We start from the raw sequence: 26838 nt of genomic DNA, 5'->3' as shown, positions 1-26838 counted from the left end.
GGAAGTTCAACAACTCCAAACTTGGTAGACTGCTGTGATGAACAGGACGTGGAAGGCGAGCAGCTGCACCAAACAGCAGTCACCAAACCGCAGTTCCCTGTCAGCAAAGTGCAATGATAGAGCAATACCCTGTCGCCGCTGTTTGGATACTTGCCTGTTCAGATTCCGTCAGTATGTTGTGCGGTTGCTTTGTTGTGAGATATATATACATTGTTACGGGGATGTTGGGAGTATGACTGTATGTACAATGTATATACAAGCAGAGTCGATGGGGTTAAAACAGCGTCTCGCGATCTTTTTCTTCCTTGCTCCCTTCTTTCATCCTTCCGCAACAGAACCCCCGGGTGGTGCAGCACCGTCTCGGCTCATAGTACGCGAAGAACTGCGAGCGAAGTATGGCTTCAGCCGCGAAACGTGCACGACGTCAACAGGCGGCGGACTTCAGGATGGATGAAACTTGAACTGCGCGATTTCGTAATTGATGTCGTTAACTTGAAGTAGGACTTCATAAGGCCCTGTGTAGCGAGAGAGAAGGTTTTGGGAGAGGCCGACCCGACGACATGGTGACCAAAGCAGCACCCAAGCACCTGGGGCGAACTGAACATCGCGATGGCACCGGTCGTAACGCTCTCTTTGCAGACGCTGCGGGGCTAATAAGCGAGATCGGGTGACTTGGCGCGCCATGCATGTGACCCCGATCGGTGGCTTCACGAGCGTACTCATTGGCAACGCGGGGCACAGAAGGTAGGATGGTGTCAAAGAGCAAAACAGGGTCGTTACCATACGAAAGATAAAAGGGTGAATATCCTGCTGTGTCATGCCGGGACGAGTTATACGCGAATGTTACGTAGGCCAGCGTGGCGCCCCAGTCGCGGTGATCGTTGGAAACATACATCGACAGCATCTCTGTCAGTGTTCTGTTGAGACGTTCCGTAAGATCGTTAGTTTGTGGGTGGTAGGCGGTGGACAGCTTGTGCTCAGTGGCACAAGAGCGGAGGAGATCGTCCTCAACTCGAGACAAGAACGACCGGCCGCGGTCTATAACTGTCGAGGTACACCGTGGTGTAGAATGAATGACGTCGTGAAGGAGAAAATCGGTGACGTCAGTTGGCGCATCTAGTCGGCAATGCCTTTGTTATCGCGCAGCGTGTCGCGTAATCAGCAGCGACAGCGATCCACTTATTCCCTCTAGTCGTCGTCAGAAAAAGGCCAAGCAGGTGAAGGCCTACGCGAAAGAATCGTTTAGATGGAACTTCAATTGGATGGAGTCGGCCGACAGGTGGCAGGGCAGGTTTCTTCCGGCGCTGACACAATTCGCAACTTCCGACATAACGGCGCACAGTGGTAGAGACCCGGTCAGAAGAACCGGCGTCGTACGCGGTCGTATGTACGCAAAACTCCAAGGTGTCCCGCCATCGGTGTATCGTGAAATCGTTCGAGAACGACGGATCGCAGATGAAGAGGAAGGAGAAGGAGCAACTCAGGGCCGTCGGGTTGATATTGAGGCAGTAGAGGCCGTCGTGCAGAACGAACATGCGGCACATGTCGTCAGTGCTGCCAGATTGCACTCCGGCGATGGACTATAAAGATGCGTCGCGTTGTTGTTCAGCGCGCATGTCGGTCATGTCAGTCAATCATCACGCAGGTCGCCGGATCATGCGCAACAGGATCGGAAGGATCCACGCGGTTACGCGAGAGGCAGTCAGCGTCCTTGTGCAAACGTCCAAACTTAGTTGGCAACAAATGCAAATTCCTGGAGCCGCAAAGCCCAGTGACCAAGTCGTCCTGTGGTCTCCCGGGGGGAAGACGGCCAGCTGTAATGGGAAGACGGGACTGTAATGGGGGGAAAACGGCTGTAATGACCGAAAACATGCGGCCGTAAAACTATGGCTGCAACTTCGCGACAGCCCAAACTAACGCCAAGCGCTCGCCCTCAGTGATTGAGTAATTTCTCTCAGCAGGTGACAGCAGGCGGCTGGCGTAAGCTATCACGCGCTTGGTACCATTCTGTTGATGGGCGAGAACAGCACCGATGCTGTGGTCGCTTGCGTCAGTGTGGACTTCGGTTGGTGCAGATGGATCAAAGTGGGACAGTATGGTAGGGGTGGTCAGAAACCCGATGCGAGCGGTAAACGCGTGAGCTTGCTCAAGGCCCCATGAGAACGGCGTGTTCTTCTTTAGAAGACCTGTCAAAGGCCGAGCAATGTCGGCGAAGTTTTTGACATAACTGCGAAAGTAAGAACACAAGCCGACGATGCAGCGCATGCAAGAAGCAGAACGTGGCAGAGGGAAACTGCATACGGTGGGAACTTTTTCCGGATCTGGTTGGACACCGGATGCGTCAGTGAGGTGTCCCAACACGGTAATCTGACGGCGCCCAAATTGACACTTGGAGGAGTTCAGCTGGAGGCCAGCTTTTCGAAACGCCGCAAGAATGGCAGTGAGTCGGGTAAGGTGGCTGCCGAACGTGGGAGAAAAAACAATAACGTCGCCAAGGTAACAGACAGGTGGTCCATTTGTAGCCTCGCAGAAGAGAGTCCATCGTACGTTCAAATATCGCAGCAGCATGGCATAGGCCAAAGTGCATGACTCTGAACTGATATAAGTCATTAGGCGTGATGAAGGCCGTCTTTTCGCAGTACATTTCATCAAATGAAATCTGTCAGTAGCCGGATCGAAGATCGATGGACGAGAAGTCTTTAGCTCCGTGCAAGCAGTCCAAGGCGTCATCGACGCGTGGTAGTGGGTAGACATCTTTTCGGGTGATCTTGTTTAAACGGCGATAATCGACGCAAAAACGCCAGGTACCATCTTTTTTTTTCACAGGGACGACAGGCGAAGCCCAAGGGCTGGCTGATGGTTCGATGACCCCTTTGCAGAGCATTTTGTGCCCTTCTGATTGGATTACTCGACCTTCAGCATGCGATACACGATAGGGACGCCGACGAATAGGATTTGTATCTCCAGTGTTCATACGGTGGTGAACAACAGATGTTTGTCCTAAAGGTTTGTCGCCGAAATCAAAGATGTCAAAGTACGATTCGAGGGGAAGACGTTGTCCGCGGCCTGTGCAGAGGTGAGGTCAGGTGCAATAATCTTCGCCAAGTCATCCGCTGGGGAACCAGAGCTGTGAGCTGCGATTGATGCTAAGAAACCGCTCTCGGAACTCACTTTCAATGTCAAATTCCGAAGTATTAGAAACGCTGGCCAAAAACATGCCGGCAGAAAGCACCTGAGAGCACAGCCTGAAATGCAGAAGCGGAAGAACAACGTTGTTATTAGTAATCGTCACGAGGTATGCGGAAGAGCAATGTTCCGGTTCAAAAGCACGTCGATGATGGGGCGAAAGACATATTCATCGTCGGGAATCTGTGGCTGTGTGGTCAAAGCGACGTAATTGACGGTCTCAGGTGATAGACGCACATCTTGAAGCGAACACAAGTGCGGTGTAGCCGTCGGCCACACGAAGCATTCGGGCAGCTGCTGAGGTGAGGACTTTCTTTAAACGTCTACGTAGGCTAGCACTCATCACAGATACGTGGACTCTAGTGTCGACGAGTGCTTGGACAGGGAAGCCGTCTATTTTAACGTCAATTACACTTCTCTTTGTGGGCACAGAGGATTTGCTTCAGTAGTGGGCAATGCAGCACCACCTCCGAAGGCTGCATTTCTTAGTTTTTCGAGAGGGTGCAGCTAAAAGCCACAGGGGACGAAAGACAACTGGGCTGTGGCGAACGGGAAGGTGGGCTACGTGTTTAGGGTGAGCGAGACTGGTGTCCGTGCGGCGATGGTGAGTGACTGTACCACGTGCCCCTAGCAGAGTTGTCGGCGCTGTTAGACTCGGCGGTGGGCGAAACATTGCAGGCATTTCCATTAAAATGGCTCAGGTTGGTCGGCGGGCGAGGTGTTGAGAGTCGCGAGTTGTGACAGTATCTGGCGACATGACCAATGCGGCGACAGGTGAAGCATATCGGCTGGTCGTACGCGGTTCTCCACTCAGTCGGGTTGCGATAACGCGGAGAGAATAATCGAGGTTGGAGCGAAAATAGTAGAAGGGCGTTCGTTGGCTCTGGGGTTGGCGACAGCACAGACGGAATGTGTATGTTTGGTTTATTGCTTGTCAGCCAGCATTTACTTGTGTGTACATTAAACTTTTGGTTGTTATATCATCTGTTTTCTCGTTCGTCCTCTGTCTTCTCTGGTGCCGCTTGCAGCCAGACTATTCTTTATTTTTTTAACTGCAACAAGTCACTTTAATGACCCTTACTATGTTTTTGTGTGCCTTATATAATCTTTCATTTTGGCAATGTTGCAAGAGCGTACAGTATGAAGCAGTCAGAATAGGGGACGCTAATTTCTAATCAAGTGGTTTAGTGTGAAAGTTCAGTGACTTATAAAGCTTATCAGAAAATAGTACAACAAGAAAGCCTGATAAAAGCTAGTCTTTGATCATATCAAACATAATAAAAAAGGAAAGAGAGAAAATATAAATATACAAGTCCAAGGAAAAAATACATTGTGGTCACCATGTGCGCATGCGAGTACCTTCCAAGAATTTCTTTTCCAATGGCATGGGACTAGAAGATTGTGCTTGCATAAGCAAGCTGTCACTCTGTCTATTGGAAAAAGAAGTGTTTCTTGAAAGGTGCTGGCATTCATGATTGGCGATTGTAATTTTTTTCCTGCACTTGGAATGTTTCTGTATTTCGTTTCTGTAGCGTTTTTATTTCAGGTTCGTTGTATCAAGCACCATTCTTTATTTAGCTTTCAAACCTGTATTTTGCCTTGTAAACTATAAATCGCCACATTTTTACTATGAACCTTAGTTGGAAGTTAGCCCTCATCCGTTTCTAGTGTCATCCTGCTGATACTGCTTCATGCTATGCCCCATTGCAACATTTACGCGCGCGCCTGTGTGTGTGTGTGTGTGTGTGTGTGTGTGTGTGTGTGTGTGTGTGTGTGTGTGTGTGTGTGTGTGTGTGTGTGTGTGTGTGTGTGTGTGTGTGTGTGTGTGTGTGTGTGTGTGTGTGTGTGTGTGTGTGTGTGTGTGTGTGTGTGTGTGTGTGTGTGTGTGTGTGTGTGTGTGTGTGTGTGTGTGTGTGTGTGTGTGTGTGTGTGTGTGTGTGTGTGTGTGTGTGTGTGTGTGTGTGTGTGTGTGTGTGTGTGTGTGTGTGTGTGTGTGTGTGTGTGTGTGTGTGTGTGTGTGTGTGTGTGTGTGTGTGTGTGTGTGTGTGTGTGTGTGTGTGTGTGTGTGTGTGTGTGTGTGTGTGTGTGTGTGTGTGTGTGTGTGTGTGTGTGTGTGTGTGTGTGTGTGTGTGTGTGTGTGTGTGTGTGTGTGTGTGTGTGTGTGTGTGTGTGTGTGTGTGTGTGTGTGTGTGTGTGTGTGTGTGTGTGTGTGTGTGTGTGTGTGTGTGTCCTGTAATTTAATTTTTGGCCATGTACCTGCAAGTGGGGTGTCAATCTCCCGATTCTCCTGACAATCTTGTGTAATGTGCAGGCCCAGACAGTTTCTGGTGGATCCATGCTGCTGTGCAGGATGCGTTAGTCTGCAAATTAGCACTGCAACTGCCCCTTCGAATGCTTTCAGTTTGGCTTTTCTAGATGTAGGAGTACCTGGAATGGTACTCACTTGTATATTACTTTAACACTGCTATTGCCACATCACTATATGTTCCTGATGTTTGCTTACATCTTCATCATTAGTAACCTCTTCTGTATGTTTGGCAGTTGCATATAGTCTCCTGGCCTAATTGTTTGCCCCATATTGTATGGTATGGGCCGGTTGTGTTTCAAGTCCAAGTGCTCCTGAGGTTGTTTCCGAAGAGAGGGGTAATCGTCTTTGCATCTCATATGGTAGCTGGCATAGTATCATAGGACCAGGTCCTGAGCTCTTGAGGCAAATAATTTGTGCTCCAGACTGCAACTATATTCTGTCTAGGTGCGTGTTCGTCTGCTCTTTCTCCTAGAGCTCTTCAAGCATGGTAAAGTTGGAAAGACCTGTTATTTCCCGATACCTGTACTAAATGAGTTGTTTTTTTGTGCACTGTTGTTAATTCATGCTGGACACAAGTACAGCATCTGGGATTTTCAATCGTATCCTCTCGACCAGCCCCCATGATTTCGAGATTCTTTTCACCAGGTGTAGAACTTGCGTTCATGCATGGCATAATTGTTTCACCCACGTCCTGGCTCTGCCGTCATGGTCTTAAACTAGCTGAGGACTTGTGAATGTTGACTTGCGGGTGGGTATAGCCTATGTATAAGCTATGTGGAGAGAGAGAATAAACATTTTTATTCGGTGAATGAAGCTTTGGAGAGGTGTCCTCATTCCAGAATGCCTTGAGCTCGGGCAGCGTCCTGGGCCCTCGCAATCAGCCGTTGCTGATCCTCGAGGTCGGAGCTGGCCAAGGCTCTCTCCCAAAGCTCGTTAGTGGGGTAAGGGTTCGGAGGATTTAATGGTGCCGCTCTGCAACCCCCTACTATGTGCCTGAGGGACGCGGGCTCTGCGCAGAAGCGGCATTGCGGAGAGAATTTTTTAGTGTCTATGAGGTGATTTCTGGTTGGGTGCGGGAATGCATTAACCTGTAGAGCTCGGAGGAATCGCTCCTGCTCAGTAGGTAGTGACTTGTGTGGAGGTGCATATGTTCTGCGGGTTAGCTTGTGTTGTGTGATGTCTTGGTAAGAGACTAGAGGGTGCATGCGCTCGGGTTCAGATTCCTCGGCGTCGGCTCGGTGGGTCAGATCTTGATTATAGTATTTTTTCCAACATCGATGTAAACTGACTTATCAGAAAGCGAGATGCCACACTGGCCAAGAAAGTCTGCAGTGCTGTCGAGAGCTTGTTGCATCATTCTTGATTTCTGTATAAGATAGCTTTCCCATGGACTGTAGTACACCATAGACTATAGTACTACTTGTAGTATGCCTGTGTTGCTGGTGTGGGTGGGCCGAATTTACCTCCAACTTTCACTTGAAATTGTCTGCCTTTCAAAAGGTTACCGTTGAACTTAAGTGCTCTACCAGGAATTTTCTTGCTCATCGTTCCTCTTATTAAAATATCATCAGGTACTGCTGTTAAAAGCCTCTTCGCTCTCTTCATTCTTTCATCAGCAGTATTACACAATGACCTGTAATAAAGTTTCTGCTGCTTATGGTCCACTCATATCTGCCAGAAGAGAACTCTTGAAAAAGGTTTTCTTTGTGCTGTGTGTGCGACGTAGTATGAGCACTCATGTCTTGACATTTATACATCTGTAGAACCAGCTTCCTGGCAGCGTACTTGCTATGCCTGATCATGCTTATTTGTGTGGTGCTGCTGAGCAATACATTTTGATTCAATGAATGTTTACACACTCGAAGTATGAGAAAAGTTGCTTGTTTTAAAGATTGTGGTCTTTGCTTTCGATTGCTGTTAGATTTTACATAAGCATGCCCCCCTATGCAAAAGTATTTGGAAGTTTAAGAGTTCCATAAATGATGAACTGAATCTAGATGAAAAAGCTTGTTTTTGCCTATGAGTCCAATCGAAACGTGACTGCCATGGCTGGCAATTCAACGCCTCGCCTTGTGTTAGTAGCACAATGCTATAGCCACAGGAGCAGGTGAATAAATTGAATAACAATTTTGTTGTTTACAGATGTGTTTTTCTGTCTTACCTGTTTATGTAGGTAAAATTTGGAATAAGTTTGTCACTGCAAAAAAGCATCTTGTGGTCTTTTATTGAATAAACCGCATATTGTGTATCGTTGAAATGCAGAAGGTTCTTTTAAAATCCCAGGGTGATACGTTCTTGCAAGTAGCACGATATTTCATTACTTTTAAACCTAGTATTCACAGTGGATATCGTTATGGGTTTGCACATTAATACATGTGATCACAAACTTATTAGAAACTGTCAATAGAAACATGTAAGGCATGGATCTTTCTGCACACTTGATCAGTTGTGAAATCCAAGAACCGTTCGTATTAAAAAAAAAAAAAATTCAGACTCACCGGAAGGGATGCAACTGGCTGACTTCACTGGACAGTTTTTATTTAACTTTTCTGTAACGTGTCGTCTTCTACTGTTTCACCTCCACAAGAACAGGCTGTTTGCCTGCTTTTCGCATTGTTGCACGAGCTTTATATGACGGTGCAGCACGGTGCGTTGTCACTGTGCCACTATAGCAAGCGAAAGAGAGAGAGAGAGAAACTTTATTTTCAACCGTCAGAGTATGGGTGATTGGTGTGAGACGCAGCTCTCCCTTTCACCATCTACCTCCCCCCTAGATGTCGGCCGGAATTAGTTGGCTTCCGGTGGTGGCCTGGGACCAATTACTTGTTTTTGGGCTTGTTCTTCCTGGCTACGGAGGGAGGATTCTCGTGATTCTTGTTCCTATGTAGGCCATTTAGCGCTGGCCAAGCTCAGAGCATGGCTTTTAGGGTCGGTATGCCTTCACAGTTTTTGCATTTGGAAGAGTGCACCTCAGGATGCTATTTGTGTAGGATATACGGGTTTGGGAAGGTAACCGTCTGCAGTTCTCGCCAGAGAACTTATTCCTTCTTTGTTAGATATATATATATAGGGGGGGTGGGGGAGGGGGCATTTTATAGGCATGGCATGGCAAGAACTTTATTTTAGTCCAGAGACACTAGGGTCCGAGGGCACAAGCCCCCGGGCTATGTTGGTGGCTCCGCCCACGTAGGCACCGATAGGCCAAAGGCTTTCCCGATGTCGTGAGCTCTCCGGACGGCCAGGAGTTGACCTTGGAGGACATCGCTGGATATGCGCCGACTCCAGTCCTCTTCACTGTTGAGATCCGAAGCCCTTTGGTTGGGGCACAGCCAGAACATATGATCAAATAGACACGGAGTGTGTCCACAACTTTTACATTCCGCGGGAAAGTCCCGGTCAATTTTGTTAAGCACAAAAGGTGTGGGATAAGATTTAGTTTGAATCATTCTTAATGTGACTGCCTGAGCTCGGTTGAGCTTCTGATGGGGGGGAGGAAAAAATCTCCTGCCGTCCCTATAGTGTGAGGTGATCTCGTGAAAAGTAGTAAGTGGGTCTTTGTAGGAGCCGCAGTCATCCTGGAGCAGTTCCTGATCTGATGCGCGGCATGTGAGATCTCGCACAGCAGAGTGAGCTTGCTCGTTAGGATTGCAACCACTGGGGCTGACCGAGTGGCCCTGATGAGCCGGAAACCAGACTAGGTGTGAGCTATCCAGTTGGTCGTAATTATGAGTATTAATACTGTGTTTAAGTAACTTGTGTGCTTCCGCTGAGACGAAGCCGGCTGAGTAATTCCTAATAGCTGTACGGGAATCGGAGAAAATTGTGGAGCCTCTCCTCATTGTAATTGCAAGTGCTATACTTGCTTCTTCGGCGGCATGAATAGAACTCGTTCTTAGTGACGCCGCACTTATTAATTTACCGCTCTCATCGACCACGGCAATAGCGTAGCGGTTGCCCGATCCATAACGAGTTGCATCGACAAAAAGAGCAGAGCTGTGTTGTTGGTGCAGTTTACCCAGAATGCATTTGGCCCTGGCGTCCCTTCTGCCTTTGTTGTACACAGGATGAATATTTCTGGGTATGGGGTCCACAACTAATTGTGTCTCCACCTCCTTGGGTATTTTGAGCTTAGAGACGTCTCCTCTTCGAGGCAGTATTCCGACTTCATCTAGAATTTTACACCCTGACATAGTGTTGGAGAGTCTTGCAATTTGTGACATCGAATGTGCCTCAATGAGCTCATCTATAGGGTTATGTAGTCCTAACTTGTTGAGGAGTTCGGTACTCGTTCCGTGCGGGAGTCCCAGAGCCATTTTGAGTCCGGAGCGTATAAGTGCGTTTAGCTTAGCCTTCTCTCCTTTCCCCCAGTTCAGGTATGATGCAATGTACGTCACATGACTGATGAAAAATGCATGATATGCTCTGATGAGATTGTCCTCCTTGAGGCCTGCATTTCGGTTTGAAACCCTGCCCAGGAGCTTTAAAGTACTGTTGGCCTGACCTGTGAGACGGTTCAGGGCTGTAGCGTTACAGCTCCTTGCGTCAATGAGAAGACCCAGAATTTTTGTTTGCTCTACTCTGGGTATTTTATAGTGTTCTAGAATTTCTTTGTAAGTGGTTAAGACTAGCTTTATGGACAGGGAGTAGTCTGCCTGCGCTTGGGGCCCGGTGTGCGAGTCCTCGGGTAACCTCGTTGGCGTTCTCGTTCCCTGTGAGTCCACTATGAGCGGGCGCCCATATTATTCTAATTAGGTCGTTGGGTACGTTCTGCTTGCTTGCCTGCAGAATTTTGCCAGCCTCTTTGGACACCTTGCCGGTGTCATAGGCTTTGATTTCAGTTTTAGAATAGGTTAAAATTATTCTGGTTGATGGGTTTGTGATTATCAGGGCAACCGCCGCCATCTCTGCCTCCTCTGGTGAAGAGTGCCTCACACTACAGCTCGAGATTAGCTCGCCTTTGTCGCTCACAACTACTGCAGCGTAGTGCCCTTCTGGGTACTCTGCCGCATCGGTGTACACTACCCCTTGTTTTTGGAGGAGGGAGCTTTGCAGTCTTTGTACTCTGCTTTGGACAGGTGCAGTAAGGATACACAGTCCGCAACATATGCGGTGTTTATTGGTTTCTGTGCAAGGAAAAATATTCTCCCCGCAGGGGCGTCTGCGCAAGCAGGCGTTTGGTGTGTTGCGACACCACGCACCCGAGCACACGAGGGTTGGACCCTCCCGCGTGTAGCCGTGCGCGGCTTAGCCGTGTCTGGGGAAAAGGGGATCCTGGGGGTTGAGCCGAAGCTGGGTGTTTGGACCTTTAAGGCCCCCCGGCGGAGGCAACACACCTCTTCGGCCTCGGCTTCACATAGACGGCACCTCCAGACTGACCCACCTGGAGGAAATCGGCAGTCGCCTTTTCCTGTCTGTCTTCCTACAACCTTCGTCTTTCCCTTACTTTCCACCTTTCTTGTCTTCTTCTCTTTTCTATTTACTTCCATCTTCTTGGCGGCAAGGGTTAACCCTGTGTGGCTATCCAACCTTGGGTACACCATATTTGGTTATAGCGACGGCATACGGCTGGCGTCGTGCAGGCTTGCATGCAAGCTCTGCCGCGTCCCCTCGTTGGGCTCCGTGGTGGGTGGTCGGCGCTGTTGCCGAATTTTTATATATTCTCATGGAAACTCCTTTCCCTAAACTTTTTGATCGCCCTCAAAAACGAGGGCGCACCGAAGATGTTTTCAAGTTTTTCGGCAACAGATTACAAAGCTTTCCCCGATTCCACGTCATCCATTCCGACAAACCTGAAAAGACGATGAGAATGATTTCACCTTTCCTTGTGTCAAAATGTCTTACCGAAGCACTTGGTGCAGGTTACAAGGCATCAAAGATGGCTAGTGGAGACCTCCTTCTGGAACTCCGCGACGCGAAGCAACATGAGAGCCTTCCTAATCTAGTTAAATTTGGAGAAATTCCAGTCACTATATCCCCGCACCGAACTATGAATACGAGCCGTGGTATTGTCTCTGATGATGATCTAATGGAGCTGACAGAAGCCGAACTGATGGAAGGCTGGACCGAACAGAATGTTATCAATGTCAAGCGAATTATGCTAAGGCGTGACGGTAAGGAAATCAAGACAAAGCATCTTATACTCACTTTTGGCTCAAGCATCCTGCCCGAGACAATCGAGGCAGGCTATGTAAAGCTACGTGTCAGACCCTATGCCCAAATCCTCTTCGATGCTTTAAATTCCAGCGTTTCGGACACAGTTCCCAGAACTGCCGAGGCCGGCAGACATGTGCTAAATGTAGTGGAGGAGATCATACTTCTGAAAATTGCGAAAGCGCTCTACACTGTGTCAACTGTGATGGCGAGCACGCCGCATACTCACGGTCGTGCCCGTCATGGAAAAAAGAAAAAGAAATCGTGACGATAAAAGTTACAGAGAACATTTCATTTAAAGAAGCGCGCAGGCGGGTTTCCTACCTGCCCAAGAGCAGCTTTGCCGATGTGGCGCGTCAGGGGGCAGCGCCACAACGGCCTCCGGCGACCGTCCGACCCACACCCAGTGAGGCGGCAGTGACGCCTCCCGCCCCCCCGGCGGCTGCAGCTAGCGCTGCTACGCCAACCCAGCAGAAGGGGCCATCTACCTTCGAGCAGGTGGCCTCAAAGGTCTCTTCCACAGGGACGAGGCCTTCTTTTCGAACGCAGCGCTCGCAAGAGCGCTTGTCCAGCACCTCTTCCGAGGTGATGGACACAACCAGCCAGACGGCGCCGCCAGCGCCTAAGGAGCGGCGAGATTCTCGCAATAGCTCCCAAAAAGAAAAGCATCGCATCTTGGCGCCCTCAAAGGGTTCCGTGAGGTAACTCGTCTTTCTTAAACACACAGCACATAAACCACATTCAACATGGATACGCAAATAATACACTGGAACGTCAGAGGTCTGCTGCACAATCTTGATGATATCAAAGAACTCCTATACAAGTATACTCCAAAAGTGCTGTGTGTTCAGGAAACACACCTCAAACATACGGAAACAAATTTCCTTCGACAATATGCTATATTTCGTAAAGACCGCGATGACACCCTCGTCTCATCCGGCGGTGTTGCAATCATTGTAGACAGAGGTGTTGCTTGCCGAGAAGTAGAACTTCGTACGCCCCTAGAGGCAGTTGCTATCCGAGGGGTGTTGTTTGATAAGCTGGTCACTATCAGCTCTGTATACATTCCTCCAAATTATCAACTTAAGAAAAGCGAATTTCAAAACTACATAGATGAACTTCCCGCGCCGTACATAGTTGTCGGAGATTTAAACGCACACAACACTTTGTGGGGAGACTCTCGTTGCGATGCGAGAGGTCGTCTAATTGAAAACTTTGTTTTTTCCTCAGGAGCATGTATACTTAATAAAAAGGAGCCGACGTACCACAGTGTGGCACATAATACATATTCCTCGATAGATTTAAGCATAGTGACGAGTACTCTAATGCCGTACCTTGAGTGGTCCGTTTTGAAGAACCCCTTTGGAAGCGACCACTTCCCAGTTATATTAAACCTGACCAAACAAGATGAATCCTTGCCACATGCTCCCCGGTGGAACATCGAGTCGGCTAACTGGGAACTTTTCCGCGAACTAACATATACAATCCGGGATGAAATCGATTCATTCAATATAGACGATGTTGTGGCGTACATGCCTTATAATTCAGGCTGCGAGAAAATGCATTCGCGAAACTAATGGAATGCCGAATAAGCGTCGTATCCCATGGTGGAACGAAGAATGTAAAAAAGCACGGAAAAACCAGAACAAAGCTTCGGGACGACTTCGCGACTTTCCAACCGCCGAAAACTTGATTAATTTTAAACAAATAAAGGCTCAGGGTAGAAGAACACGTCGACGTGCTAAAAGGGAGAGCTGGGAGAAATACATCTCTGGCATAAATTCCTACACGGACGAGACGAAAGTCTGGACAAGAGTGAATAAATTAATAGGCCGGCAGACGCATCCTCTACCCTTGGTTAGCACCCACGGTGATAGCCTGGAGGCTCAGGCGGATTGTCTAGGTGAACACTTTGAATATGTTTCAAGTGCATCGCACTACACAGAATCTTTCCTGAGGTTAAAAGAGCGTGCAGAGAGACAGCCTCTTAATCACAAAGACCCCTCGAATGAAGCTTACAATCGTCCATTTAACTTAGCGGAACTAAAAGCGTCTCTCGCTTGTTGCAAAAACTCGGCGCCAGGCGGCGACCGCATTATGTATGAAATGATTAAATACCTCCACCCTGAAGCACTGAAAACGCTCCTATCTCTTTTCAATGCCATGTGGGCGGCTGGGTGTATTCCATCCTCATGGAAAGAAGCCATAGTCATCCCGATACTTAAACAAGGCAAAGACCCGTCCTTAGCCAGCAGCTACAGGCCAATAGCGCTAACAAGCTGTCTGTGCAAGCTCTACGAAAAAATGATTAACCGGCGCTTAATCTCTTTCCTAGAAAATAACAAAACACTAGACCCCTTCCAGTGTGGGTTCCGAGAAGGTAGATCGACAGTAGACCACCTCGTCCGCATCGAGGCGAACATGAGAGATGCGTTTATACATAAGCAGTTCTTACTCTCGGTATTCTTAGATTTAGAGAAAGCATACGATACGACATGGCGCTTCGGGATATTGCGAGATCTTTATGCGATGGGGGTCCGAGGAAATATGTTAAACACAGTCAAAAGCTATTTATCCAACCGCACGTTTCGTGTGAGAGTGGGCAACGCTTTATCTAGAACATTCACTCAGGAGACTGGGGTGCCGCAAGGGGGTGTGCTTAGTTGCACACTGTTTATTGTAAAGATGAACTCCCTGTATGCAGTCATACCACGCCCAATGTTTTATTCTGTATATGTCGATGACATACAGATAGGTTTTAAATCATGCAACATTGCGATCTGCGAGCGACAGATACAGCTCACCTTAAACAAATTATCTCAATGGGCGGATGCAAATGGCTTTAAAATAAATTGCCGCAAAAGTACGTGTATACTCTTTTCAAGCAGAAGAGGCATACCACTAGTGCCGAAACTCACCATCAATAGAGAGCAACTGTCTGTGAGCAGTGAACACAAATTTCTGGGAATAATTCTAGATTCCAAGCTTACTTTCATCCTCCACCTCAAATATCTGAAGGCAAGATGTTTGAAAACGATGAATATTTTAAAAATTCTGTCTCGCACAACCTGGGGAAGTGATCGAAAATGTCTCCTAAACTTGTACAGGAGTCTTGTCCGTTCTCGTCTTGACTATGGTGCTATAATCTATCATTCTGCAACACCGAGCGCCCTAATAATCCTAGACCCTGTGCACCACCTAGGTATCCGCCTAGCGACCGGTGCTTTCAGGACAAGCCCTGTAGAAAGTCTCTATGTAGAATCAAACGAGTGGTCACTTCGTCTGCAGAGGTCATATTCCAGCTTTACATATTTTCTCAAAGTAAACTCGAATCCTGAACACCCTTGTTACACAACTGTAAATGATGTTTCCTGTGCCACACTTTTTAATAATCGGCCTACAGTCAGGCAGCCCTTCTCGCTCCGTATAAGGAATCTTAGTGAAGAAATGTCTGTCCCACTTGTAGAACACCATCTAATGCATCCAGCGAAACTGTCACCGCCGTGACAGTGGCAGCTGCCGGAATGTGACATGTCGTTTATTGAAGTCAGTAAGCATGCTTCTGAGATGCACATTCGAATGCACTTCCTTGAACTTCGGTCGAAGTATTGCTGCCCAGAGTATTACAGCGATGCATCTAAGTCGCAAGCCGGCGTCTCTTACGCAGCAGTTGGTCCGTCCTTCTCCGACTCTGGCATCTTGCATGCGCAGACAAGTATCTTTACGGCGGAGGCCTATGCATTATTATCAGCTGTGAAACACATAAAACAATTAAAACTAGGAAAGTCAATTATATATACCGACTCTCTGAGCGTTGTTAAGGCGTTAGTATCGCTTAAAAACACAAGAACCCTGTAATTAATGACCTTTATACGCTCTTGTGCGCTGTCTATGGGTGTAATCAACGTCTCATTATATGCTGGGTGCCAGGGCACAGAGGCATTCAGGGTAATGTGCTCGCTGACAAAATCTCCACATCCACAGCAAGAAAAGATTTGAACTGTTCTGTAGGTGTCCCCGCCATAGATTTAAGACCTTTTATTCGCAAAAAACTAAGAGATTATTGGCAACACTTCTGGGACTCGGAAACCTCGAATAAACTTCATTTAATCAGGCCACATTTAGGTACCGCCCCATCTATAGCCAAATTACGAGAGACTGATGTCGCTTTCTGTCGACTAAGAATAGGGCACACATACAGTACACACAACTTCTTGCTGACTGGTGAGGAACCTCCTACATGTGGTAGATGTGGCAAGAGACTACCGGTCATCCACGTCCTCGTGGAATGTATGGAAACAGAATGCGAGAGAAAAAAGCACTTTCCCTTGGCGTATCAACACCATATCCCATTACATCCTGCACAATTTCTCGGCTCGAACCCGTTATTCAACACCACATCAGTTTTAAATTATTTAAACGACATTCAAACTTTGCACATTATCAGACCAAGTGTTACGTAGTACGGCCTCTTAGCAGAGGCTCCTGCTGCGTCTGTTACATTAGCATAGCACGTGTCTCCAAGCCCTTGCATTCAAGGGCCCTTGTGAGACATCAGTGCTGCATTCACTACATGTTCTGTTTCATCATCCGCGTGTAACATGACAGTTCCATAGTTCACACCTCTGGTCATTGTCATTGTTTTAATACTTATTTATTTTACGCAATCCAGAGCGACTGATTTTAGGCCTATTTACAGCCATGCCACATCCACCATTCGAGGTACATTTCTTCACTTCACGAACAATTCATTGAAAACCGATCACCATGTGTATGGCGCTCTTTGGTCATACCTGGCCCTTGCGCCAAAAAACCCCATACGTCATCATCATCAAGGAAAAATATTCTCCAGAGAAGGAATGCAACTTAACGTGGATGAAATATTCGAAAACAAATTAATGATGCTGTTTATCCAAGCCACAGAGTTAATGCTATCGTAGAAAATTCATTACGATAGCTTACACGTTTGTTCTGTCAAATTTAATAAGTAAGCGAGGTAAGATAACCTTTCAAGATGGATCGGAAAATTCTTGCTTGAAAACCGACAAGAAAATGCAACTGAACGGTATGGCCTTCAGCACAAGGTCGAAACTTCGGGTACTATGCTGCCTTGCCATTTGCCCTTACCGAGGTTGAACTTACTTAAGCTGTTCCGTACGCGCGGTATCCGTATGGAATTCAACAAAAGAAAATTGTGAAGACCCCAAAAGGCCAGGTCACCTCGTGGCAACTCGCAGAGTTGTACGAAGCAAACGTGAAAGTGCACTTCATTTGCTGCGTAGCGTGTCAACGCACGCATAGAAATGGGAGAATAGAAGCTGCGGTACAAGTTTTTTATTGTCCCTTCGCGTTCGTACCGAATTCGGCATACCGCGTCTTCGCGCATTGCACTTGTTGAGCGAGACGCCATTTTCCAAAACAAACCGGCGAAATAGCTCTCTGCGCAATTTCGATGGAGAATCGCAGCAATTGCTGCGACAGTGCGACCAACCGGTTGGTCGCAGCCGAAAATCGCGGGGTTGGCACTGCGACTGCTATTTTCGTCACAAAGAAATCGCATTTCTGGTGCGACGAAAATTGCATCATATGAAACAGGCTTTAGGCATTTCTCGCATTTTCACCGCTTAAACGGCACCGATTCTTCTTGAAAAACACCTTTGCACTTGTTTATACGCGCATGCTTTAAATGCACTCATCTGGCGAATAAAACAAATTGAGGCCAGTGGCGGTACGCGCTGAATTTTTTTAGAGAAGTTCCAGCGGCAATATTCAAGCACTCAAGATTGTTATGCGCACGTTTTCCCGGTGTTCTAGGTAAAATTGATGATGCACCACTAAGTTTAAATGTGGAAGGAATGTTATAGGCGGTGTGTGAGGGAAAATATTTTGCGAGTTAAACGAGCGCTTCGCAAAATATTAATTCAAGCTCCAGAAAGCAAGCTTATCTAGAATTGTTACTCTGCAGAGTCGCACGACTGTGCCGTTTGTGACATTTCTTTCTCGGTATCTTTGCCGCGCTGCAATCACACAAGGAAAAAGATACATTTTTTGTATTTCACAACTTCTTTTCCTTTCTTTTGTTTTTTAATAGGTTCATTTTTCTATTATAAAGCATGTCTCAGTTTATGACGTTTTTTTTCTAACGCCCATTGCACTGAAAAGCACTCGAGCTTCTCACTGTAGTAAGAAAGCGAATCGTAAAATACGCTGCAAGAGCGTATGTGTAAATTACAATGTCGGCCGAGCATTATTGGGTGGCTGATAGGAATCAATCTGGGAGGAGAGTGAACCTTGACCTCGCGACCTGAACAATGTAACACCAAGAAAACTTGGTTTTATTTATCCCATTAATGTCTTCGTATACTGCAAAGACTTGCATCACTTAAGGGTGCAAATCGGTCTCTATCTCACACCCGCACGAGCTACAGACTTATTTGCGCCCTTATGGACCCTTAACCCTTTCAGTTTCACTGACGTTCAGGTGCGTTTCGGTCCCACCCCGTAAGTGACTTACTCGTGCGTTCTCCACTCTCTGGTATGGTATGGTATGAGGAACTTTATTTGGTCCTGAAGGTCAACCATAGGCTGACGCGGGCCGCTCCCACGTTGGGACTGTCAGGCCGAGCCCTTCAGCCACATCGCGGGCCTTCTGGACTGCCCGTAATTGGTCAGACAGTGATTCGCTATGTAGCATTTGCCGCCACCATTCTTCTTCCTTGTCGCAGTCTGTGAAGACCGCGGGGCACTGCCAAAGCATGTGGTCAAGAGTAATGATGCGATTGCACTTATTACAGTTGATTTGAGTTTCCCTCTCAGGATAGATCCTGTTAATAAAATATGGACTTGGGTATGTTCTAGTCTGTAGCAAACGTAATGTGACCGCTTGGGCTCTGCAAAGCTTACCGTGTGGCAATGGGTACTCCCTTCTGCTTAAATAATAATGCTTCGTGATTTCGTTATATGTTAATAATCGATCCCTGTGTTCCCCGGGTGAAGCGTAAGTTGCTCGGTCTTGAAGAGCACGGCTAGAAAGTCCTCGTGCTGCTTCATTTGCCACCTCATTGAGGTTTCTCCGAGCTCCGTCCACTACCCCCAGATGTGCAGGAAACCAGCGGATTTCAATCCTCTCACTGTTGACCTTCTCTAGTAATTTTGTTGCTGTCCGTGTCACATATCCGTTGGTAAAGTTGCGTATGGCTGTTCTAGAGTCGCTGTAAATATGTGTCCACCGATTAGCCCGAATGGCTAAGGCGATTGCTACTTGTTCTGCTACTGTTGGGTCCTTGGTATAGACGGTGATGGCATCCCGTATGTTACCTTGAGTGTCTACAACAACAGAAGTATACGCATCCTTATTTTTAACCCAGGCAGCGTCAACAAACACCGCCTGCTGCTTATGTTGATCTATGTCTTGAAGGAGTGCCTTCGCCCTTGCCTTTCGTCTCTCGAGGTTATGTGTCGGGTGCATGTTCCTAGGGAACGGGGTCGTCTTTATTGTTTCTCGTAGTCCCGCTTGCAATTGTGTTAGTAATTCTCCTTCGTTGGTGTGGTTGTTAATTTCTACGCCAATTTCTTCAAGTAGCGCCCTCCCAGGTCGTGTCCCCATTAGTCTCTCCTGGTGGGCCACCTGCTGAGCCTCAGCTATCTCTTCTAGTGTGTTATGCAGCCCTAGGCGCAATAAGCTATCGTTAGCAGTGCTGATGGGAAGTCCTAGTGCACTCTTTATAAGTCGTCTGATTAAAGCGTTTAGCTTGTTCTTGTCAGCCTGTGTCCACTGTAGCATGCCAGCCACGTACGAGAAGTGGCAAAAGGCGAATGCATGTACCAATCTTATGGCACTGTGTTCTCCTAGCCCCTTATGCCTGTTGGTAACTCTACGCAGAAGCCTAATGACTTCTTCTGACTTGTTAGAGATGTGTTGTATCATCCTGCAATTAGATCCATTCGCTTGCAGGAGAAGTCCTAGCACTCTGATAGTCTCCACCTGCCTGATTGGTTCTCCATTCTTCGCGTATATGTCAATGCGGGGTTCTTCCTCTGGGATATATCCGTTCGGTTTGCGCCCACGCTTACTGCTCCGTAGTACCAATAGTTCAGATTTCTTAGCAGAACAGTTCAGTCCCATACCCTCAAGTGTTGTTTCCACGACATAAATGCTTTCCTGTAGTTTGGTCTCTGTTTGTCCCATATTACCTTCGGCACTCCAGATTGTTACATCATCTGCATATATAGCAAAATGGATACCCTCAATCTGCGCGAGACCTCGAGCCACTTTTGACATTGCCAAATTAAATAACATGGGAGATAGGACGGACCCTTGTGGTGTCCCACGATTCCCAAGTTCCAGAGTTGTCGATTGGAGTTCGCCTAACCTGAGACAAGCAGAACGGCCACCGAGGAAGGCTTTAACTATATCGTGCAATCGTTTACCTAATCCCATCTCCGAGAGGATATTCAATATGGCCCTGTGCTTGATGCGATCAAAGGCCTTTTCTACATCCAGGCCTAGAAGAGCTCTCGTATGCAGCGGGCTAGCAAGAATAAGGTGATGTTTGATTAAAAGCATTGCATCTTGAGTCGAAAGTCCAGGACGGAAACCGATCAGGTTATGCGGAAGAAGATTTCTGTTTTCTACATAGTAAGTCTATTGAGTATGACATGCTCCATGGTTTTGCCCAGACATGATGTTAACGATATGGGTCTTAGGTTATCTAGATTTAGTTGCTTGCCTGGTTTGGGAATAAGAATTGTGTTAGCAATTCTCCATTCCTTTGGATAATCACCATTTTCCAGAGTTCGTTGAAATACTCTGTTAAATATGTTATAGATTCATCGTCCAAATTTTTCAACAGCCTATTGGAAATGCCATCTGGACCGGCAGCAGATCTACTGTTGAGGTCGTACAGGGCTGCGCGAACTTCGCTTTCTGTGAAGTCTTGATCCATAGGCTCACAGTCTTCCCCTGTATATTCAGGCGGGTCTGTACTCTCATTGCTATCCTTAAGCGGTAAATACTTAGCTGCAAGTCGATCCAGAATGGCCTCCTCCGTTGTGTCCTGGCTCTCACGATGGACGAGTCGTGCTACTGCTGTTCTCCTATTAGATTTCGTGTCGTTCTCATGAAGCAAATGTCTAAGTAAATTCCAATTTCCACCACGTCTGATTCGACCATCTATGGAATTGCAAAGCTCATCCCATTGTTGTTTCTGTAAATTTCTGGAGTGTTCTTCAATCTCCCTATTCAACAATGATATGCGCTTCCTGAGTCTCCTGTTCAGACGTTGCGTTTTCCATCTTTTTAGCATAGATTGTTTGGCTTCAATCAAGTGCGCCAGCCTACTGTCCATGATTTCGATATCCTCCTCTGTTGTAATATCCTTCGTTGCCGCCTTTACATCTTCCCTGAGCTGAGTGGTCCAAGTTTGGAGTGTTTTCTTTTCTCCTGTCTCTGTCTCAGCTCTGCTTTTCCTTGCTTTCCGAAAAAGATCCCAGTCAATGTAGTTAAAGTGCTTTATCTCATTACTTGGTGTTTCCAATAGTATTTGCAATATGTAATGATCGCTACCCAGGTCAATATTGGAGTTATTCCAGCCAGCGTTCGCTAAATTTGATACAAAAGTAAGGTCTGGGGTGGAGTCCCTGCATGTAGATGTACCACACCTAGTGGGATAAGCTGGGTTTGTGATGAGGGAGAGATTAAGATCTGTAGCTAGGTGCCAGAGTCCATCCCCTTTCTTAGTATTCCAGCGATATCCCGAGGTTTGATGTGGGGCGTTGAAATCTCCTCCAATAATGAGTGGAGCGTGCTTAGTAATAGCCATAGTCTTATTAAGAAGTGCCCTGAAACTCTGTTTCATGTCGCTAGGGCTGCTATAAACATTAAGACAAAAGAGGCTTTGCGGTTTGCTTCTATTCCTTTTCAGAATTATTTCCACAAGTAAGTATTCTAATTTGTTTTGTCCAAGGTGCAAATCATGTTCTATGTAAGGTATTTTCTTATCTACGAGCGTGGCTAGCCCCCTACCCGGCTCTTTGCCCCTGCATGTCGCTTTGTATCCGGAGAGGCTAATGTCATCCGCCAAGGTTTCCTGCAGCATAATAATTTTCGGTTTGTCTGCACAGTTTTTTATTAACTGCATGAGAGGTGCTTTTTTGTGATAAAATCCTCGGCAATTCCATTAGTGAGGATCATAATAACGCGTTTGCCATTATCCGTGTCATCGTTTCCCTTTCGAATAATCGAGAACAAATATCCGAGGACTCCGAAGCGCTTCTTGTGAGTTGTGCAAGCATTGGTGTCCAACTGAACGGCGCCGAGCGCTCCTTCGAGATTTGCGCTGCGAGCAATGCCCCTCGCGCGACGCACTACTGCCGCAGCAGGTGTACCCTTTCGCCCGCTTTGCCACACGACATCGGGAAGTGACAGTGCTTGCTTAATGCACCTTATGCGGTCACGTGTAGGTTACGGTTCCGCGGTGCATCACTCTGCCGCTCCAAGTGCATTGAATACTTTGGATCCCATTCACCATTTAGATATTCGCCTGGCCGCTTGGCCACAGGCGCCTTCAGAACAAGTCCTATGCAGAGTTTTATGCGAAGCATATTACGAGAGCTCAACCCAGCTCCTCAGGCGCGGCGGTGTCGCCTTCAATACCACGTGACACCGTGACGTCACGACAGAGGAGAAACGGGGCTCCAACTCGCGCAGTCGCGGCGGTATATAAGCAGCTGCGCTTGCCTCTGCTAGACACTCACAAGGTGAGATGCCTTCTGGAGACAGAGCTGCTCGTTGGAATGAGAAGCGAAGGTTGGGGCGTGCTACAGAGACTGTTTCTGGGTGGCTTTGGCTCAACTCTTGCAAGATGGGCTGGGTGGGAATCGAACCAGGGTCTCCGGAGTGTGAGACGGAGACGCTACCACTGAGCCACGAGTACGGTGCTTCAAAGCGGTACAAAAGCGCCTCTAGTGAATGCGGTGTTGCCTTAGAAACGAGCTGTTTCTAAGTCTCAGGCGCGCGTCGCTTGCTCAGGCGCACATTTCGTTGCCGCGCCGAACGCTGCGTTGCTCGACGCTCACCGCGTCCAATGCGGGGCGCGTAGTCGCTGCGCATTGTCTTACACCCCTTGGCGGGTCGACGGGAACGCTGTCGCGTTCCACTCTTGAAGGCGAAGCAGAGTAACGCATGAGTTCTTTCTTCGTCTAGCCGAACCAAATATAGCCAAGCAACAGCAGTTCACCAGGCTAAACAGTGGTTCAACAACTAAAATAAAGGCTAGTATGCGTCGCATCCTGGGCTTAACCTTAGCTAAGCCACAGCCATTTTTTGTATCTAGAATCCAATGAGTGTTCACTCCGCCTGCAAAGAACAAATATAAGCGTCACATATTTCCTCAATATGCACTCTAGTCTTGAAAAGTTCTGTTACAAGACCGTTAGCGATTTGACATCTGCCAAACTATTTCAAGACCAACCTTCAATGAGAAAGCCGTTCTCACTACACGTGAGGAAGCTGGGCAAAGAAATGAATGTCCCACTACGTGTACAGCCACTGATGGCTCTAACTCCAACACGGCTGTTGCCGCTGTGGCTGTAGCAACTGATAAAATGCGAGACGCGAGACATGCTTTGTCGAAGTCACAAAGCGTGCTCCAGAGACTCACATCCGTACGCACTTTCTGGAACTCAAGTATTCCTGCCTGGAAGTTTATACCGACGCATCAAGGTCACCTAATGGCGTATCATATGCGGCAGTCGGGCCATGCTTCTCGGAATTCAATGTTCTGCACGCAGTCAGGAACATCTTTACGGCAGAGGCTTAGGCAATACGCTCGGCTGTAAAACGCATGACGGCATTCAAATTACAAAATGCTATCATAATTTCAAGCTCTCTAAGCGTAGTAAGTGCTTTACTGCCTCTACAGAAACATAAGAATCCAATAGTCAATGACTTCTACTCATCTTTGTGTAGTTATGCATGCATCTAACCAATGTATCGTAATGTGTTGGGGGCTAGCCGCAGAGGCATAGTGGGCAATATGCTTGTAGATGAACTTGCTACATCCTTAACAACGAGAGCCTGTAACTCAACCATGGCTATCCCTCCCACAGAATTGAAGGATGTCTTGCGCAAAAAAAAAAAACTGAGAAACTTTTGGCAATCTATCTGGGACCGGGAAACCGCTAATAAACTTTATTTAATTAAACCGCGACTACGAAATTGGCCATCAGTAACAAAATCAGTAACAAAAGTGCGACAACTGATGTCATGTTCTGTCGACTGATAATAGGACACGCATTCGGTACTCATTCTTACCTGCTGGTGAACCTCCTCTCTGTGGTAGGTGTGGTGAGAGGCTGACCGTTCTCCACGTCTTGGAGGAGTATCGGGAAGCAGAGGTTGAGCACCCTGTGTACGTCTCGTTCTTCGTCGGGTCCGTTGTATTCTCTGGCGCTGTTTTACTACGGATGTGAACCAACTAGCCCCAAAATACGCCTTGACCGAAAACGGCACTTTCTACTAGCACACCGATGCCACATTCCCCTTATTAATATTTCTTGGAGCAGAACGAATGCTTGACCATAAATAGGTTTTCAAATTTTTACAAGATGTAGATTTATTGCCAGTTACAAGCCCACGAAATTCATAGCACATCCTCTCATCAGAGGCTGCTGCTGCGGTAATAGCGACCTGTATGGCACATGCCGAAATTGTGCTTAAAGGGCCCCTCACCAGGCCTGTCAATTTGTCGGCTATGTAGACAATTGCTACACGATGCGGAAACAGCGGACATTTCTAACCGAACACCGTTTGCCCTTCTCCTCGCGGGCGCCCCGCTCCCAGCGGGAGAGTCGATGCATATCGCACAAGTGCGACTACGTAGATGGCAATACTGTGACCTCGATCATAGTAACACGTGATTTCCAGAATTATTCAAGCAACATCTGTTATTTTTGTAATATGTTGCTTCTATAGACGAATTTGAAAAATAATAAAACACAAACCAAATGTATGCGTGTTTTTGTTTTACTTCGCACCGCAGCAAGAGAGATCTACTTCTGTTTCGTCTGTTTATTCCCACGTCGTGCAGTTGCGCGCGCAGGCACCGAATCTGTCATTTTCTACCATGTTCCAAGCGCGCGATCATGCTTTGTGATCCGCTTGTATCTGCCTGAGTATTCGTGGAGCACTGACTTATACCGCTAGTAAGGTATTCTCGTACATAGCGCCCAAAATCTCGTGCTGGGCGAAACGAGACAATCGCGACAGCTCGCGCGCGACGCCGTCAGCAGAAATGCGCCGCACCGCAAGAAAACGGGGAGAAAAAAGAATGAAGGCAGGGCTTGATACGTATGCGTCACGCGATAATCCAACGCCGGTATGGGAGAACGCAGGGAAGGCTAGACGGGGCAAGTGCAGAGAGCTGTCCCTCTTGGCAGTGACCCTCGCATGCTGAACTCGTGGATTCGCGGCACTGAACTATTTCTGTCTCGGCTATTAATGAGCCGATTTGAAAGATTCTTGCGGCAGAACGTTCCCTACAGGGCACGACGAAGTGTTTTTTGATACAAGTTCTTTCTACCTCCGGTTTATTTCTGTGAAAATCTAAGTTCATCCGCAGGTCTTCGCTCCCTGCTCGATCGTGATGCAAGTGGACCACCTCGCATGTCTGCCGGCGACGGCGGAGTCAGCGGCGGCCGCCACCAGGAAGCGGATCGGTCAGCAGAGCGACAGCGAGGACACCCATGTTTACTCTCTCAGCAGCCCTTCCGATGACGGCTTCCAGCTTGTGCAAAGCCGCAGAGCGAAGAGAAGGAACACCAGGACTTCCTCATCGTCAAGCACGCAAACAGTAAGGCACACGCAGAGGCCGGACGCCAATACCCGGCTTCCCACCGTCGACATGAAGGTTTACTTAATAGGCAATCTGTGTCGATGTCACTGGAAGCCCTTGTGCCAAATGAAATATCGGACATTCGAGTGAACAACAAAAAAAAATCTACTGGCGGTTGATGTCCAGCATGCGGCTGCTATGACCCCTCTACGCAGCATAAGGAACTTCGATGGAATTGAGGTGCGCTTTTACATTCCTCTGGGATCTGACGTAGGCACCGGCGTTATCTACGACGTAGACGTCACCGTCCTTAGTAGCGACTTGCCGTTTCTTATCAAGCCAGCCAATAATGAGGTCATTGTTGATGATAAGCGGCTAGACAGTTCACGCTGCGTGAAGATTGCCTTCAAGGGTAAATATACACCCTCGCATGTTGAGGTAGGACACTTGAGACATCTAGCGTGGCCTTTCATTGCGAAACCTCTTCAGTGCCTCAAATGCATCAAACTGGGACACGGGAGCAGCGTCTCCGAAAATCGGGCAGCATGCCCCCGCTGCGCCGAGCCCAACGCTCCAGATAAATGCGGCGCGACTGTAATGAAGTGTTCAAACTACGGAGGGTTACATGAAGTTACATGGAAGAATTGCCCACATATTAAGAAACATGGTCATCTTGAAACAGATGGCGAGACATCATTAATCTCTTCGCGAAGCTGCCGATAATGTCAGGGTTCCCGGCGCTGGAAGGCTATAAGCCCCTGCGACGTGCATGCCACTTCCTACAGCACCACCTCCTTCTCTGCCGCCCAGGCCAGGCCCTGTGGGAGGGCAGGTCACTGAGAAGACCACATCTGCCGAATCTTGGCCGGCTCTGCCGAAACGACAGCTTCACCAACAAAATCATTGCTGGACAACGCCCGACGTCTACCATTGGTGATTTGTGCGACCAAGACAGGCAGGTGGCTGCAAAGGAGTCGACATTTGGGCGAGTTGGTACTGGTTGAACATGTTGAAGGGGCAGCGCAATATGACGAAGACAGAAGGCAGGAACACACAGGACAGCGCTGAACCCACAACTAACTTTATTCGAAGGCATACACAGACCTATAGGTACACAACCACGTGCTCTCCCATCGATGGCACCATTATTCAACGTCAATCGCTAACGGGTAAGGCCTACTCATATGTCGCGCGGCATTGCTCTGAGCATGGGTGCACTCCAATCTATAAAAACACCACAATACTTTCCGCGCATAAAAATCAGACCACGAGGGAGAATACTGAGGCCTACTATATCAGGAAAAAAGGGTCGTGTTGTGTAAGCATGCCATCGTTAAATTTGCATGACAGTGAATTTTAATT

The 26838-nt window shown here is 47.7% G+C and overlaps 1 long non-coding RNA gene across 3 annotated transcripts in view; it reads left to right on the top strand.

The window, feature by feature from the left end:
- LOC135917028 (uncharacterized) overlaps positions 1–26838 on the top strand; it is a 120018-nt gene that overhangs the window by 34322 nt on the left and 58858 nt on the right. The window contains exon 3 of one of the 3 annotated variants that reach the window (XR_011514998.1): positions 25264–25963. The exons of the other annotated variants lie outside the window; for them this stretch is intronic. This is a non-coding gene — a long non-coding RNA (uncharacterized lncRNA). Of the gene's footprint in view, positions 1–25263; positions 25964–26838 lie in introns of those variants that run through there. 3 annotated transcript variants of the gene reach the window in all.

This window comes from Dermacentor albipictus, chromosome 6 (genome assembly GCF_038994185.2).
Source record: "Dermacentor albipictus isolate Rhodes 1998 colony chromosome 6, USDA_Dalb.pri_finalv2, whole genome shotgun sequence".
Lineage (NCBI taxonomy): Eukaryota > Metazoa > Arthropoda > Arachnida > Ixodida > Ixodidae > Dermacentor > Dermacentor albipictus.
This window is presented reverse-complemented; position numbering and strand designations above follow the sequence as displayed.